Raw genomic sequence first — 11962 nt, forward strand, 5'->3', positions numbered from 1 at the left:
CGCCGGCCACCTCCACAGGGCGTCGCGCCCAGCCGCTGCCGCGCCAGATCTAGCCGCGGCCGGCCAGACCCGCCCCCATGCACCTTCTGCAGCCACGCCGGCCGTCACCACGAGCCAAGGCCACCGGACGGACACCAGCCGTGGCGAGTCCCCTTGCTCGCACGCCAACTGGCCGTCGGAAGAACACGCCCCGCCGCCGCCGTCTCCGCACGGGCTTTGCCCGACGAAGGCCGCCGGCGGCGGCGAGGAGAAAGCGGCGAGGGGAGGGAGCGGCCGCTCTGGCGGATCTGGGGTCGCCGCCCGAGTCGCCCCAGGGAGAGAGCGACGCGGGGGCCTTTTCGATTTGTTTATAGGGGTTAGATTATGTTATGATGAATTAGACACTGCGTGTGTTTCGGCCGTCGGCCATTATCGAGTTTGGAGAATTCTTGTCATAAATCTCTACTGGCGTGTGAGTTCCTGCAACGTGACGCATAGGGGATTACAAGCTGAGCCTATACGGTTCGTCCATGTTATTCCTTCACATTGAGGGGTTGGCATGTTGTTTCCGTGGGATTTGCGAACATCTCCGTAAACCCGCGACTTGTTCTTACTGCGATGGAGTTTTGTGTCGTGAAAGATCGGGCCAACAACGGACTGGCCCTTCGCTCGAGGTTCGCTCCACATCAGCGTGCAGCAGCACCACGCCCCGAAGGGGCGACGTAGCGGTAGCGCGCATGTCGAGGCGACAGTGGGGGAGACCTTGGGGCGGCGGCGTGGACCGCATGCCACGGCGCTACGGCCCAAAGGGGCGACGCAGTGGCAGTGTGTGCGTTCAGGTAGCTGCGGGGAGGACCTCGGGGTAGCGGCGTGTACCATGTGTCTTTGCATGACGACCCGAAGGGTCAACGATGCAAACGGCATGCGGGTCATGGCAGCCACGGGAAGGACCTCAAGGCGGCGACATTGCTGTCTGTAGGGACGATGCAGCGGCAACCCGTGGCTCGATCGGTGGTAGGCGCGTGCTTGGCGAAGAGCCGAAGACCGACCAAACCAATGGCGGCGCTATACGCGCCATGGCGGGGAAGACACGCAGACCATAGTCGATGGCGATGTTGTTGGTGATGTCTCGGGCAGTGGAGAGCATGTAGACGAAGACGGACCGGAGATGGAGACGATGCAAACAAGCGGCCGATAGCAACGCATGAAGGCAGTCCTTGTGTGGCGCGTCCAGCCTTGCCGAACGGTTTGTGGCGAACTGGCCGGTTTAGAGTCGACGCCGAAGTCAAAGTAGAGGCACGTGAGGACGATGATGATGGGCGATGCAATCCGATCTATTATCGGTGAACCAAAAAAGAAGACCTACCAAGTGACCACCGGAGAGAAAACTGATCAAGGGATTGAAAAAACTGATCACAGATCAGCGGACGAACCCTGCTACGGGCCGTGAGGCCCAGATACTCCCCCTATCCCATAAAATAAGAGCATTTTTGACACTAGCGCACTAGTGTCAAAATCACTCTTATATCACGAGGAGGGAGTAGATAACACCAATATGGGCTGCCAATGGTCAAAACCCAATCATAGACACTAGTGTAGTGCAACAAGGTCCCCAAGACAACACCAAGGTCCCCAACATCACTAGTGTAAAAAATGCTCTTATATTATGAGATGGAGGGAGTGGAACTTTTGTAAGACGCGTATGGCCGGGCAAGGTGTATCAGGGTAGGGGCTTGGGAAGAAAGTTTTCTAGCATCCTCAGCTCTGCACAAGTCAGCTAAAATTTGCGACGACTCCGCAAAACGAGAAACGTACGGCACATCGTCGGTCTTGTGTTTCCAGCTCATCCACCGCACCTGCACCGCTAACACGGTGTGAGAGCAGCGCGTCTGAAATGGTCAACAGATAGATTGTGCACCGGCGGCCGGGCTAGCTGTCCATTCTGACGCCTTGGAGGTTTAGATGTCAACTGCTGAAATTAAACAGTGTTAGCCGTCCATTCGTACTAGTATTAGCATATGCGTAAGGCATAACAACCGCCATGCGTAATCATCTTAGACGACTAGAATCATTCTAACTGCTGAAACTAGTGAAGCTAAAACATGCATAGCAGCCCCAGAATGCGTAATCCTACAGCCGGCCAGCACTTCGAATCATTGACCACACCCCTTTATTACACCTTCTTCAACAAGGCTGGATTTCAAAAACTAGTTCGCTAGGAATGTTGACCAACGTCATACAACCAACATTTTGTTTTTTGGCACGAACTATCTGTTGTTGAGGGTACGTAGTGCTGACCTTTTGGGCTTCACGGTGTATTTATACTCTCACTTGATCTGAACAAAACATTTTTTTTTGGAAAAGGGGTGATTCCCCGGCCTCTGCATCAGAAAGATGCATACGGCCCTCTTATTAACCAAAAAAGTAGTGTCAACATGGTTCCAAAGGTCTCAAAAAAACAAGCACAGACAGCTCACACAGAGCAAAATAAGGGGCTAGAAACACCAACTAGCCAAGAAAAGACGGCACAACCGGCTGGCTAAAAAAAATAGATAGGAAATCTAAGCAATCCTATTACATGACCGCCATCCAAACCGGTTGAAAATATCCCGAGCTACTATCTCCCATCGGAAAGACCCAGCAACCAAATGCTCCCTGGCCTCCGTCTGAGTGAGTAGCGACCACGAACGGATCAGTGCCGTAGTTCGGAATATGACCTGCAAAAAATGTATACATGATATTCTGTTAAAAACCAAATCATTTCTGCAAGTCCAGATAGTCCACAGCAAAGCACAAACTCCAACCCGAATGTGTCTCGCTAAATTAGGCTCAATCCCATTAAGCCATGTCCCAAATAACGCATAAACAGAATTCGGTGGATTGATACTAAAAGCAATGTGGATCGTCTGCCAAAGTACCTTGGCTAACGGGCAATCAAAAAAGAGATGTTTGATAGTCTCATCCCGATCACAGAAACTACACCTAGTAGGTCCTGTCCAATTACGCTTCAAAAGGTTGTCCTTAGTTAAAATAACTTGTTTATGGACAAACCACATAAACACTTTTATTTTCAAAGGAACTTTGACATCCCAAACATGCTTGGATGTAGGGATGGAGTTTGAGTTAATAACATCAATATACATTGATTTAACCGTAAATACTCCAGATTTAGTCAGTTTCCAGCGTAATTCATCGGGTTGTTGTGAAAGCTGGACGTCCATCAGTCTCCTAACTAGATGGAGCCATTGTTCCCAACGATTGCCCGCTAGCGTTCGTCGGAACTGAATATTAAGGGGGGTCGATTGAAAGACCGATGCAACGAACACCTCACGTCGTTGCAGAATACGGTATAACGACGGATATTGGATGGCCAAGGGTGTTTCGCCGAGCCAAGTATCCTCCCAGAAACGTGTACTCGTGCCGTTTCCAATAACAAACTTCGTCCTATTAAATAACGACTGTTTTACTTTCATCAAGCCTTTCCAGAAAGGCGAATCAGTCGGCCTAACAGTGACCTGGGACAAAGATTTTGTCTGGAGGTACTTGCTGCGAAGGATTTGAGCCCACATGGCATCATTCTCCAATGAGAGCTTCCACAGCCACTTGCTAAGAAGGCATCTATTCTTAACCTCTAGATTCTCAATACCTAGACCCCCTTGGTCTTTCGGTCTACAGATGATGTCCCATTTAGCAAGCCGATATTTTCTTTTAAGCTCATCACCCTGCCAAAAGAAGCGCGATCGATAGAAGTCCAGTCTCTTCCTAACCCCAACTGGGACCTCAAAGAACGATAGGAGAAACATTGGCATACTCGTGAGCACCGAGTTAATCAGGATTAATCGGCCTCCGTATGACATGAGCTTACCCTTCCAACAACTCATTTTTTCTCAAACCGATCCTCGATGCACTTCCACTCTCTGTTAGTCAGCCTACGATGATGGATTGGAATCCCCAGGTAAGAGAAGGGTAACTCGCCCAACTCACACCCAAACAATTGCCTGTAAGCCTCCTGTTCATCTTTGGCCCTACCAAAGCAGAACAGCTCGCTCTTGTGAAAGTTAATCTTTTACCCGGTCAATTGTTCAAATAGGCATAGCACCAGCTTCATATTTCTCGCCTTGGCCAAGTCATGCTCCATAAAGATGATTGTATCATCAGCGTACTGAAGGATGGATACACCTCCATCAATTAGATGAGGTACCAATCCACCTACTTGACCATTTTCCTTAGCCCTTCCTATCAAAAGTGCTAACATGTCCACCACAATGTTAAACAAGATAGGGGACATCGGATCTCCTTGTCTTAGGCCTTTATGTGTCTGGAAGTAATGACCTATGTGATCATTAACTTTAATTCCTACACTACCTTTTTGCGTAAATGATTCAACCTGTCGGCGCCAGGCTTCATCAAAACCTTTCGTACGCAATGACTGTTGGAGGAATGGCCATTTGACCTTATCGTACGCTTTCTCGAAATCCACCTTAAAAATTACTCCATCTAATTTTTTAGAATGGATTTCATGGAGCGTTTCATGCAGGACGACCACCCCTTCAAGGATATTTCTGTCCGGCATGAAAGCAGTTTGAGACTGCTGCACCACAGAATGCGCAATCTGTGTAAGTCTGTTTGTCCCGACCTTGGTGAAAATTTTGAAACTAACATTGAGGAGACAGATCGGCCTGAATTGCTCAATCCTCACCGCATCCGTCTTCTTGGGAAGCAATGTGATAGTCCCAAAATTCAAGTGAAATAATTGAAGCTGGCCACAGAACAGGTCATGGAACATAGGTAATAAATCCCCCTTAATAATGTGCCAGCACTTTTTATAGAACTCTGCCGGGAATCCATCCGGCCCGGGAGCCTTATTGTTTTTCATCTGTGCAATAGCATCAAACACCTCCTTCTCCGAGAACGGGGCAACCAGAATATCATTATCGCCAGCCGATAGCTGAGGCACATCCTCAGTCCTGGACTCATCGAGGGACACACAATTATCCTTCGGAGGTCCAAACAACTGCTTATAATAGTCGGTAATATATGTTTTTAGGTTGTCCTGGCCTAAGATAGTACCCTCGTCTTACTCAAGCTGAAAGATACGCTTCTTTCTGTGCTTGCCATTGGCTATCAAATGGAAGAACTGAGTATTCGCGTCCCCTTGTACTACTCTGCAAACTTTAGCACGCAAAGCCCACTTCACTTCTTCTTCGCGGAGCAGTTCTTTCAACCTCTTCTCCGCCTCATTTTTAGCCTGAAGCTCAGTTGGTGTTAGGATAGTGGATTCGGCCTGTATGTCCAGGGCCTGTATAAGAGCAAGGAGTCTATCCTTTTCCATCTTATACACACCACTGAGGTTCTTAGCCCAGCCCCGTAAGAAACTCCTTAAATGCCTAATTTTATTCTGCCAACGCTCTAACGCAGTCTTGCCTCCAATACCTCTATCCCACTCCCGGGCAATCAAATCCAAAAACCCCTCACGTTCAAACCATGACATCTCGAAGGAGAAGGTGTTCTTGTTACCCACATGGTTCGGCTCACCTGAGTCCACGAACAATGGAGTATGATCCGATATCCCCCTTGAAAGAGCTTGCACCGTCACCAGAGGGAACTTTTGTTCCCACTCCACGCTCGCAAGAACTCGATCAAGTTTTTCGTAGGTTGGGTGTGGCAGAGCATTAGCCCAGGTGAACTTTCTACCAGAAAGCTCTATCTCTCTCAGATCCAAGCTTTCAATGATGGTATTAAACATGAACGACCATCTGCCGTCAAAGTTATCATTATTCTTCTCCTCTCTTCTCCTGATGATATTGAAATCACCTCCAACTAAAATTGGAAGCTGTTCTGACCCACAGATACGAACCAGGTCCGCCAAAAACTCCGCTTTAAGCTTGGGCTGTGCGGCACCATACACCGCCACCAAAGCCCAGTTGAAACCATCTATCCTAGACCTGACTCGAAACTTCACCGCGAAGTCTCCCATCACTACACTGCGGACTTCAAGCGAATCGCATCTCACACCCAGTAAGATACCACCCGACCTTCCTCGCGGAGGGAGGCAATGCCAATCGAAATCAATACCACCCACCAGAGAAGAGAGAAACTGGGGTGCAAAGTTATCTCTACCCGTCTCCGATAGAGCAACAAAATCTAACCTCTGTTCTAACGCTGCCCCAGCAAGGAATCTTCTTTTAGCCAAGTCCTTCAGACCTCTGCTATTCCAAAATATTCCTCTCATAATTCATCATGAAATTTTTTAGTGGTTCGAATCCTAGCACTCCTACGAATTGCGGAATCGGGATAGATCTTCCGATTCCACTTATGCTTAGGTTTACTAGGTTCTGTCGCCCGGTCCTCATAACCGGGTTCACAAATATTACTAGCATCAATCTCTAGGGGTACATCATCTTCGTCAGAGTCATGATTGGGTGGTGCTAAATCCGCACATAGATTATCTAGCACTCTGACCCCTAACGCATCAATCTCATCATCCTTCATTGGTTTAACGGCTGCAAGATTACGAATAGTCTCTAAGGCACGTTCCGCCTCCAAATCTAGTAAATCATTCACCGAATTGGAAATCTCACTATCCGTATCTCCTAGTGAAACTCCTAATTGGTTTGCATTATTTATAATGTCCTCATTAGAAAAATGCAATAAGGAATTAGATAAGTTGACGGACATACCGGCAGACAAAGCAGCCTCCTGAAGCTTGGCCGCCCTCATAGCGCACCGCTGCTGCATATCATCTACCTCGGGGATGTCGAGGATGCGAGCACTCATCCGTCTCCCCTCCGCGAGAGGGTCCGGGATCCTGCCAAACGCAACAACCTCCTCCCTAGTAACGCCTGGCACAGAGTCCCTCAAAGGCTCTACCGGGGTTACCAGAGAAGGCGTCTGCTGGCTCCCGATCCCCTTAGACGGGAGTCCCACACTAGGGACCCTGGTCATGGGTAGGAGCGAAGGGGAGATGACGGGGGCCGCCTGCCCGCGCCCTCCTCCGGCCTCAGCCACCGGCTCAGACGAATGAACCATCGGCGAGGGAGAGACGGTCCTCCTGATCGTCGAGGACGAAGGGGGAACCAAGGCCTCCTGCCCCAACACCCCCCCAGCGCCGCTGCTGCCGCGGTGGTTACCGCCATCGTCGGGGAAGCAGGAGCAAAGGCCGCCTGCCTCGGGCTCCTGCTCCTTGCACCGGCCGACCCAAACGGGGCCGGCGTGACCGACGCCGCCGAGAGCGTGGTGGGGTGGGGAGAGGGCGAGGCCACCTGCCCCGAAGCTCCTCCCCCACAACCCATCTCTCCCGTAGACGCCGACACCGGAGTCGCGTCCACATGGGGCGCCTGGACAAGAGAAGGTCCCTCCGGACTCCTCTCCGTAGCTCCGACCATGGACTTGGCCGGCCGTCCAGCAAACAATCCAGCATCCCCCTCGAACTCCAACGGGGGGAGCGTGTGCTCAAGACGATCAGCAGAATCTACCTGGTCACTCCATAGTCTGGGAGGTGCCGAGGCTGGCTGAAAGGACCCAAAACGCAGAGTAGTCATGGGCACCGCTGGGGAAGCTACAGGCTCAACCCCGGTCCCATCACCGGGCAACTGAGAAGAACCATTAGACCCCTCGCGCGGGGGCTGATCTGACGGTGCCCCCTCGGCCCCGGCATTGCCATCACTGTCGTGCATGTGAACATCGTTACCATTAACCACCTCATCAAATAAAGCAGTGTCCTCAAACTCAATGTCTAGCGGGAACACCTCTCCCCTGTAGGTCCAGTTGACCTTATCGGGCACGAACTCAATATCCAGAACACTCACTAGGAGCCGGGCCACCCCATGGGCACGTGTGAAAGCCATATCCACTTTTTCTGTCTTCCCCACCATGATGCCCATACTAGCCACCACTCGAGCATCCTGCAGAGGCTTAGATGGGGCCCCTGAAAACCGCAACCAGACCTGCGTAAGCGGCTTTCCCTTAGGCTCAACTTGCTTCCACTCGTGGAACTCCAGGATACACTTAGTACCGGGTACTCTACACAAGCCAAAGCTCAACAATCTCTGCAAATCATCCACAGTTGGGAACTCAACCTTAAAAGATCTGTCCTCAATAAGCACCAATTCCCATCGAAAGTCTCCTGGAGCCAGGTCCTGAAGCCTCCTCACAATCTATGCCTCAGTCACCTCGCCTTGGGTTACTTTCACAATCCCGGTAGTCAAGCTTAGGGTATCCTCCGGGACCTCTCTCGCCGCCGGGGACTCAAAAAACATGAGCTCAGCACAATATACTCCATACATATTCAGCGTCGGCGGCAGGTCACGTAATAATGGGCACTCCCCCGAGTCATGTGCAGGCTTGCCACACGACTCGCACAGCTGGGCCACACACTCAGCAATGAAGTGGCCCTTCTCACCGCAACGGTAACAAATCATCCTCTCCTTCTTACGAGCATATTTGGACGCCCTGTCGGCATCAGTCCTGACAGTAGCCTCATCCACCATCCCAGCCTCAGGGACCTCGACACTGGCCAAGGCGTTCACCACCTCCATTGCCTGGGAAGGAAGGTCAGTAGAAGTATGATCAGACTCCACTACCGGCGTCGCGGGATCAACTGCCCTGGGCGGGGGCGGTCGGCGAAATCTCCCACAGCCCCCACCCCGACCACCACGATGGCCACGAAAGCCTCCTCTCTGGCGGTTATCCGGGCCGGAGGCTCCCTCAACAAAACCACCTGTCGGGCCGAGAAACGGTCTCTCAGCCAAACCGTCCCTTTGCCAGGCATATCCACGACCTCCTCCCGTAGAAGAAGATCCCCGGTGCTGTCCCTCACCATATGCATCATACCCATCATCCCCCCACTGGCCTCGGGGCGGAACAATAGACTCCTCGTTATGCGTCTGAGAAGGACCGATTCGGTTTTGCGCCGGCCTCCACCAAAACATAGCATCCATCCTAAACTTCTTGACAATACTGCCTCCACCAATCGTTGAGCATGTCTATCGTCGTGATCCTTCTCGGGCTTCTCTTGTAATCGCATCTCTCCGCGTGTGGTGCTGCGATGGACACCCTTGGATCCGGCGAAGTACTTGAGGGAAACAACACCATCATCTCCGGCAACGGCAAGTTTGCACTCGGCTTCTTCCAGACAGGCAGTAAGTCGTCCCAAAATACCCTCAACTGGTATCTAGGCATATGGTTCAACAAGGTCCCCAAGCTAACTCCAGTATGGGTCGCCAATGGTGAAAACCCAATCATAGACCCTGCCTCATCGATGCTAACAATCATCGGTGATGGCAATCTTGTCATCTCGAACCAAGCCACCAAATCCACAATCTGGTCTGCCCAAACAAATGCCACAACCAACGACACCATTGCACTGCTATTGAACAATGGCAACTTCATCTTGCAGAGTTCCTCAAACTCATCTAATGTGTTGTGGCAGAGCTTTGACTACCCCACTGATACTCTCCTCCCTGGCATGAAACTGGGTTGGGACAAAGTCACTGGTTTGAACCGTCGTCTAGTTTCTAGGAAAAATTCCATTGACCTAGCTCCCGGAAGATACATCGACCAGTTAGACCCAAATGGTACAGATCAGTTCATATATACACTAAGGGACTCATCCATACCATATTGGTCGAGTGGGATATGGAACGGCGAGTACTTCCCCTCGGCGATGAATATGATGGCGTACAAAAACTATATGAATTATACACTTGTCAACAATGACCAAGAGAAGTACTTCAGATATGACAAATCACATGAGTTATTTGATTACTATCATACTATGTTGGATGTCTCGGGTCAAACAAAGTCACTCATTTGGGTTGAAAGCTCAGAGGGTTGGAGAATGGTCTATGCTCTCCCCATGCTTCAGTGTGATGTGTTTGATGTTTGCGGGCCTTTCACCACTTGTAATGATTATACACTTCCATTCTGCAACTGTATGAAGGGCTTCTCCATTAGATCACCAAAAGATTGGGCGCTAGATGAACGAACAGGAGGTTGTGTGAGAAATACTCCATTAAATTGTGGGATCAACAAAACCATAAGTATACAAGACATGTTCCACCCTATGACATGTGTTGTATTACCCAATAATGGCAACAATATAGAGGATGCTAGGAATGCAGACAGATGTGCACAAGTTTGTCTAGGAGATTGCACTTGCACTGCATACTCCTATGATAACAATGAATGCTTTGTTTGGAATGGCGAGTTAATAAATATGATACAAAAACAATGCAATGACAGGGTTAATAGTAATAGAGCCACTCTTTACCTTCGCCTTGCCGCCAAAGAAGTGCAAACGAGCTTGGACAACAATAACAACAACAACAGAAGATCATTGATCATTAGAGTGTCTGTTGGTGCAAGTTTTGCATTCTTTAGTCTATTGTCACTCTTCTTTCTATTAATGGTTAGGAGAAGAAGGAGTTTGTCTGCTCATAGGATGATTTTTCGTGAAGATAGTGTTGGCATTACTTCATTCAGATACCTTGACTTGCAACATGCAACAAAAAACTTCTCGGAGAAGCTAGGGGCAGGTGGTTTTGGTTCTGTATTCAAGGGGTTTCTAAATGATTCTTGTGCCATAGCAGTTAAAAGGCTCGATGGTTCTCGTCAAGGAGAGAAGCAATTCAGAGCTGAAGTGAGGTCAATTGGAATCATTCAACACGTCAATTTAGTTAAACTAATTGGCTTTTGTACTGAGAGGGATAGTAGGTTGCTTGTCTATGAACACATGCAAAATCGTTCTCTTGATTCTCATTTATTTCAGAGTAATCATACAGAAATGAAACTAACGTGGACCATAAGGTATCAGATAGCTCTTGGAGTTGCTAAAGGATTGGTCTACTTGCATGATAGTTGCCAGGATTGCATTATACATTGTGATATTAAGCCTGAGAACATAGTTCTTGATGCTTCATTTGTCCCGAAAATAGCAGATTTTGGGATGGCAAAGTTTCTTGGAAGGGATTTTAGTCGAGTTCTCACGACAATGAGAGGAACTGTAGGATATCTTGCGCCTGAATGGATTAGCGGAACTGTTATCACAGCAAAAGTTGATGTCTATAGCTATGGCATGATTTTGTTGGAACTCATATCAGGAAGGAGAAACTCGGGTGTAAACAGTACTTCTGATATTGATGTTATTTATTTCCCTGTGCTAGTTGCAACTAAGCTACACAAGGGCGATGTGGGGAGTTTGGTGGACCAGAATTTACACGGTGATATCAGTTTGGAACAGGTTGAAAGAGCTTTCAAGGTTGCGTGTTGGTGCATTCAAGATCATGAGTTTGATCGACCTAGCATGGCCGAAGTTGTTCAATATCTAGAAGGTTTTCTTGAAGTTGACATACCCCCAGTGCCAAGATTTCTTCAAGCTATTGCTGGGACTCCACACTCAGAATGTAAGCCAGATTTTATTTGTACATATTTATTAAAACATGCGTTATTATAGTCCAAGAATAGATGCAGGAAACATGCCAACCTTTTCAGCTATTGCCTTTTTTATAGTACCATCAGAAGCATTGCTAGCATGCCGAACAACCTAACTATGTTCTATTTCTATATAGGTGTGCTAGCCAATCTGTAGCTGACCAAAGTTCAGAAGAGGCGGAGAATCTGCAAGATTTCAAATTAATCAAATTACGAAGCTCACACTTTGTAGGAAGACGCGTCACAACCTACAATCATGGAGCAAATCTTCCCTCCAGGGGCTGCGTGATGGACGAAAACTCCCAATTTAGCAGATGATCTATTACACTGAGTATCATTGAAGTTTATATGCACAATAATAGTAGCATGCAACTTAAATTGTATTATCGGGTTGTACCTCGTACTTATTGGGATCCATGCATAGCTTGGGCCAAGCCCACTATTTCTAACAGGTGCGGTAGCTCGTCGCTGGCCATGGCCACCTGCATGCGGACCCCGAGACCATGCACAATACTTCTATAGCTAGAAAGGGGCTGGAATAGGATACTAGAGG

At 49.0% G+C, this 11962-nt stretch overlaps 1 pseudogene; it reads left to right on the forward strand.

Moving 5' to 3' along the window:
• Positions 1-8959: 8959 nt before the first annotated feature.
• Positions 8960-11566, forward strand: LOC125534455 (annotated as a pseudogene).
• The last annotated feature ends 396 nt before the right edge of the window (positions 11567-11962 follow it).

Source organism: Triticum urartu, chromosome 2 (assembly GCF_003073215.2).
Source record: "Triticum urartu cultivar G1812 chromosome 2, Tu2.1, whole genome shotgun sequence".
Taxonomy (NCBI): Eukaryota; Viridiplantae; Streptophyta; class Magnoliopsida; order Poales; family Poaceae; genus Triticum; species Triticum urartu.